Genomic DNA, 6418 nt, shown 5'->3' on the forward strand with positions numbered 1-6418 from the left:
ATTCAATTAACGTTAGTTTTAGTGGTTAAAAATCTTAAATGGTTAAACTAGATTTTGTATTCAATCTATATATGTATAAACATTTAATTGGAAGACAATTCGTCTAAAAAACTCTAATAAATCTTGAACCAACTCTAATAAATCTTGAACCAAGAACCTGCCATTAAAAAAAAACTTAATTGGTATTAATCTAAAACGTATTCATTAAACCTCTATTTGGGGTAAAAATGGGACTTAATTTCATGGTTGGTCATAGTTGAAAAATAATTTCAATCAAATGGCTGTTTTCCAACCACAGTTGAGAAAAGTAACCATTCCGGCGCATCTGGCGCCAGAATGGTTATCACCGCGCAAGGCTGACTTGCGCAGTGAACCATTCCCGTAAAAGGATGGGTAAATTTTGTTTTGTACCTATTCCAGCGTTAGGTACGCCGGAATGGGTACAAAACAAATTGACCCATCCATTTCTTCACTTGCGCAAAGCAAATAATATTTAACAAATATTCTTTTCTTAATTTGCGCATGAATATTATACCCATTTCGGCGTACCTAACGCCGGAATGGGTACATCTCTGTGCAATCACCATTACAGCAATAAGTACGTCATAATGGTGACAACTCTAAGTGATATGTGACCATTACGGCGTACCTTTCGCTGTAATGGTACAAAAAATTAACCAAGGTCACAAAAACAGCCCCTTCTATTGAATAATTTCCTAACCATTACCAACTGTGTAATTATTTATAATTTTAACTCCAAACAGAGATTTAATCCATTTTTGAAAAGAAGTGTGCTTTTTATGTCTTTTTGTTTGCAAACGAAAACAATTTTGGACCTAACCACTTTAGTATCTTTTTGAAAGCTCTATTTGACGTGATTAATCAAAGCTTAATTTGCTTAGGTCCTAAATTAATAGGTATTCTGTTACCAAAAAAAAATTAATATCAATTCATGTTAGTTTCGGTGGTTAAAAATCTTAAATTGTTAAACTAGATTTTGAATTCAATCTATATATGTATAAAAAATCAATTGGAAGACAATTCGCCTACAAAACTCTAATAAACCTTGAACCAAGAACCTGCCATTAAAAAAACTTAATTGGTATTAATCTAAAACGTCTTCATTAAACCTCTGTTTGGGGTAAAAATGGGACTTAATTTCATGGTTGGTCATGGTTGAAAAATAATTTCAACCAAGGGGCTGTTTCCCAACCACAGTTGAGAAAAGTAACCATTCCGGCGTATCTGACGATGGAATGGTTATCACTGCACAAGGCTGACTTGCGCAGTGAACCATTCCCGTAAAGGGATGGGTAAATTTTGTTTTGTACCCATTCCAGCGTTAGGTACACCGGAATGGGCACAAAACAAATTTTGTTGGTAGAAGAGGAAGGGTAGAGCACCCCTGAACAAAACAGAAAAGAAGAAAACAGAAAATCAAACTAAGCTAGCTTCAGGACCATTGTTGCTAATACCAATCTGATCTTCCAGAAGAATGTCTCGGAGGCATGCAGGCAGCCTATCACACTCGTGATGACCTAAGGGGAGAGTTCCTGCGAAATTCGTCATCCAATCCGCGACTTTGTTATCTTCACGGAAGGTGTGAACCACTTTGACGTTCCAGTTTTGTCGTAGAAGGGATCTGCATTTGTCAATGAGCCAATAATACCTGTGATGCGGGGCTGCACTACCGTTAACCAACTGAACAATATGGAGGGAGTCAAGCTCGAAGATGACCTGTCGATAGCCTTTGTTCCATGCTAGAACCATACCGTAATAGAAACCCCAGAACTCTGCCAGGTCCGCCGTACAAATTCCAAGATTGCAGCCAAAGCCTCCCATCCAGATGCCTTTATCGTTCCTAATTAGACCACCCGCTGCTGCTGGCCCCGGGTTGCCCTTACTTGCACCATCGCAGTTAACCTTAACCCAATGCCCATCCGGCGGAAACCACACAGATTTCCTCTTCACAATATTCCGAGTCCTCAAACCACTTACCACTCTGCTGTCCGAGAATTCCTTCGCCTGACTTGTGATAACCTCCAGCTTCCGCCTCGGATCCATAGTGGTTAAGTCGAAGATGGTCTCGTTTCTCCAACGCCAGATCCACCAGCACGCAAAGGAAAACACCGAGCACCAATCAATTCCTTTCCATCGAGTCGTGGTCGTCATGTTTCTCTCAAGCCATTCCTCAAGATTCCCTGTATTAAACAACTGATACCACTGGGCAGGAATTAGTAACCACCACACCTGCCTCGCCTCTCGACAATCGCGAAGCAGATGGATAACCGTCTCTTCCTCCTGGCAGCTCGGACACTTTGCATCCGTAGCAAGTCGCCTGCGCACTCGGTTTGCGTTTGTTAGGATTGCCTGCCTTTTGGTAAGCCATAAGAAGAACCGCACTCTTTCAGTTGTGGCTAAGTCCCAGATTATTTTCCAATTTTTAATCTCTATATCGTTCGACCTGTTAAGGAGGTCGGTGTGAATCAGTTGGTACATAGATTTAACCGAGAAGCTTCCTGACATGGACTTTCACCAGCACCAACCATCCGGCTCGGTACAATCCTCAGACAACATGTATGACATAAGTTGCATTAGGATCTAAGCTGGTAGGTGTCCCTCAAGACGAGCCAGTCCCATCCTCTTGTACTTAGCCAATAGTCACACACTCTGTTGTTCAGATCATGCTCCGGAATTGGTTGACTTGCCGCCTCCACAAGAGCTGTGTCGCCCATCCACACATCCGTCCAGAACAGCACCTCCTTCCCTAATCTAGGAAGCCATCCAATTCCTCGCGGCAGTGCTTTTGCCCCATCGATAAGACCTTTCCAAACTCTGCTACTTCCTTTTTTAGCCCGGAATATGTTCAGACCCTCTCTTCCTCTCGCATACTTGTCTTTGACTACACGGGTCCATAAAATATTAGGCTCTGTGAGCATGGTCCATTTTAGCTTGGCTATTAGTGCTAGATTATACAGCTTTGTTTGCCGGATGCCAAGGCCCCCATTCTCACGCTTCTGACAGATCCGGTCCCAGCTCACCAGGCTTATCCTTTTGTTTCCATCCTTACTTCCCCACAGAAACCTTCTACTTATCGAGTCAAGAGATTTACAAGTCTTCATTGGGAGAATGTTGGTTTGCATTGTGTAGGTCGGCATGACTACCAAAACCGATTTAACAAGTGTAACTCTGCCTGCAAAAGAAAGGGACTTCTCTTTCCAACCCGACAGTCTATCTTTAACTCTTTCCACCACATGACTAAAGTTTTGCGTTGTTGCTCTATCTTGTATTATAGGCACTCCGAGATACTTACCGAGGGAAGTAGTCTTTTTTATTCCTAGCTCCTCAACCACCGCCAACTGGTCGCGGTCCCGTGTATTACTAAAGAAGAACATGCTTGACTTATTAAGGCTTACCCGCTGCCCCGAGCAATCACAGAAGTAGTTCAGAACTGATTTGATAACTTGAGCCTTATCTCTGGACGCCTCTGCCATGAGGATAATGTCATCAGCAAAAAAGCAATGAGATAGCGGTGGGCCATTCTTTGATAGTCTTAACGGTTTCCAAGCCTTATCAGCAACTGCGTCCAGAATCAAGTGACTGAGACGTTCAAGGCAAAGCACAAAAGATGTAGGGTGAGATAGGGTCTCCTTGCCTGATCCCACGTGAAGGTTTAAAGCCCTCACACCTCTCACCATGCCACTGAATATTCATAAATGAGGATGAGATACACTGCATTACGATTCCCACCATTCCGGTCGATAACTGTAGAGCTTTCAATGTGTCTTCAATAAACGCCCAGCTCAGCCGGTCGTATGCTTTCTCAAGGTCTAGTTTAATCACCATAGCTCCTTTCCTGCCCTTTTTATATTTCAGTGAATGAACGGTCTCCTAGATGAGGATGATGTTGTCTGTGGTGTCTGCCATATACAAAACTGCTCTGCATTGGGCTCACCAGGCTGGACAGGAGAGGTTTCAGGCGTTTAACAATGCTTTTGGTAATAAGTTTATAAGTTACATTGCATAGGCTTATGGGTCTGAACTGGGAGAAATCCTCAGGGGCATTAACCTTCGGGATCAGTGCAATGACAATGTGGTTCATTTCCTCCTCTAGGACCCCCTCATTAAGGGCTTTCAGGATATTGTTGCTTATGTCTACACCGACAATGCTCCAAAATCTTTGATAAAATCCAGCTTGGATGCTGTCTGGACCGGGAGCTTTCCAAGGGGCCATATTTCTCAACACTTTGTAGACGTCCTCGGCTTCATAGGGCTTGGCGAGATCTGTAAGCGCCTGATCCTCTAAAGGCGGAAAGGCGTGTCTGGACTTGAGGCCGATCCTCCCCAGATTATCCTCCATATAAAGCCTACTGAAGAAATCAACTTCCATAGCCTTAAGCACCCCACAATCCCAAATCCAATTGCCTTCAGTATTACGAAGCCCTTCAATCTTGTTTCGTCTTCTTCTTATTATGGTTGTCGTGTGAAAGAAGGAAGTATTCCTATCCCCCTCACGTAGCCATTGAATTCTCGACTTCTGCGCCCAATAGCATTCTTCTTGCTTCAAGATTTCATTCAGCTCATCAATGAGTTTCCGTTCAAGTCTGATCAATCCCTGGTTGCAGTATTCAGATAGCGCCCTCTGAACCCCTACAACCCTAGCATAGACACTGTTCTTACTTTTGAAAATATTCCCGAAAGAAAAGGTATTCCAATTGCTGATTCGGTCTGTGAGGTTATAAATCTGATCACTTAGCTTGTCCTCTTGCTTCCACCAATCAGTGAGCAGATCTTTAAAACACGGCACCTCAAGCCATCCAGTCAGGAAACGGAACGAGATCTTAGCTCTGCTAATGCTCTGATATAATTCCACGAGAATTGGGGCATGGTCAGACTAATTTCTCTGCAGATGGCGAACAGTAGCTTCGGGGAACCTATGTCTCCAATCAACTGAGCACAGACCCCGGTCGAGGCGGCAAGCAATGCATGTTCTAGGCGTGACGCCCCGGAACCAAGTGAAGCGAGGACCAATAAATCCCAGATCAATCAGGCTCATCTCAGCTATCCAGTTTGCAAAAGGAGCGCTTCTATCAATGCTACTAACTGACTCGCCCTGTTTTTCCGATTGTGAACTAATGCAGTTGAAATCCCCGCAAATTAGCCACGGATGGTCAATGCTGCATTTTAGATCTTTCATCTGCTCGAAAAAGAGTCTTTGGGTACAAAAAAAATTGACCCATCCATTTCTTCACATGCGCAAAGTAAATAATATTTAACAAATATTCTTTTCTTAATTTGCGCAGGAATATTATACCCATTCTGGCGTACCTAACGCCGGAATGGGTACATCTCTGTGCAATCACCATTACGGAGACAAGTATGCCATAATGGTGACAACTTTAAGTGATATGTGACCATTACGGCGTACCTTTCGCTGTAATGGTACAAAAAATTAACCAAGGTCACAAAAACAGCCCCTTCTGTTGAATAATTTCCTAACCATTACCAACTGTGTAATTATTTATAATTTTAACCCCAAACATAGGTTTAATCCATGTATTTCGGCCATCTTTGAAAAGAAGTGTGCTTTTTATGTCTTTTTGTTTGCAAACGAAAACAATTTTGGACCTAACCACTTTAGTATCTTTTTGAAAGCTCTATTTGACGTGATTAATCAAAGCTTAATTTGTTTAGGTCCTAAATTAATAGGCATTCTGTACAAAAAAAAAAAAAAAGTTATTCAATTAACTTTAGTTTCGGTCTTAAATTGTTAAACTAGATTTTGAATTCAATCTATATATGTATAAAAATTCAATTGGAAGACAATTCGCCTAAAAAAACTCTAATAAACCTTGAACCAAGAACCTGCCATTAAAAAAAAACTTAATTGGTATTAATCTAAAACGTCTTCATTATACCATGCAGATTTTAATTAAAGTTATAGATATCGAGAGATTTTATATGTTATAACCATCCACATTTTAATTAAAGTCATATATATCAAGATATTTTATATATTATAGTAAGTAAATCATACAAATTCAAAAGGGATAATGATGAAATTTGTTCCTAAACAATTGTCTGATTTTATCTTTATGAAAAAAGCTTTAGCTCAATTTTATATTTATAATAAAAAAAAATTAGTTCTAACTTTACCCTTTTTTAAATATGTATCAAATAAAAGTAGCAATAAAAATTCTTAAAAAGTGGCAAAATTCAGCTACAATTTCTACTATGTGGGTAAAATTTAAGTCATCTAATCTTAGAGCAAAAAATAAACCTTATTCTAAATTATCATATAAAATTTAAAAAGACAAAACTCATCTTGAATCATTGAACTATCATATTTATGCATAAGGATCTGCATTGATTATTTTTATCACATTAAACCATTTCATTTTTTTTACAACAATTGGCT

The sequence above is a fragment of the Euphorbia lathyris genome, chromosome 9, assembly GCF_963576675.1.
Source record: "Euphorbia lathyris chromosome 9, ddEupLath1.1, whole genome shotgun sequence".
Classification (NCBI taxonomy): domain Eukaryota; kingdom Viridiplantae; phylum Streptophyta; class Magnoliopsida; order Malpighiales; family Euphorbiaceae; genus Euphorbia; species Euphorbia lathyris.